This window comes from Oratosquilla oratoria, chromosome 34 (assembly GCF_046742065.1).
Source record: "Oratosquilla oratoria isolate Oo_2021 chromosome 34, ASM4674206v1, whole genome shotgun sequence".
NCBI classification, from domain to species: Eukaryota; Metazoa; Arthropoda; class Malacostraca; order Stomatopoda; family Squillidae; genus Oratosquilla; species Oratosquilla oratoria.
This window is the reverse complement of record NC_134810.1, coordinates 1,762,806-1,763,279: the sequence shown is the minus strand read 5'-3', so window position 1 is coordinate 1,763,279 and position 474 is coordinate 1,762,806.

Here is a 474-nt window from a genome sequence, read left to right as displayed (position 1 = left end):
CAGACCTGTACAATAACTCGTAGTTCCTTCTGACTTAGTACCTGAAGTTCTGTTCCTTTTACATGATTCTCCATTTGCTGCACATCCAGGTAAAGACAAATGCTTACCACAGGCCAAACTTCAGTACTTTTGGCTCACTATGAGAAAAGATATCCATGCCTACATTGACTCCTGCCATTCTTGCCCTACCCATAAAGGTCATATTCACAGTAATGTTCCCATTTTGACTTATCCAATCCCTAGCAAACCCTTTGACATGGTTGCGATTGACCTTCTGAAGTTATCACTCACTTCTAGTGGAAATTAGTACCTGTTTGTGTGTTTGGATAATTTTTTCCAGATTCTGTATCCTTGAACCTGTTCCGGACAAGACTGCTAAAACAATTCCAAAGACCTTTATTGACAAAGTTATTTGCCCCTTCACTACTCCCAAAATCCTTCTCTCTGACAATGAAATGGAATTCAACAAAGAGA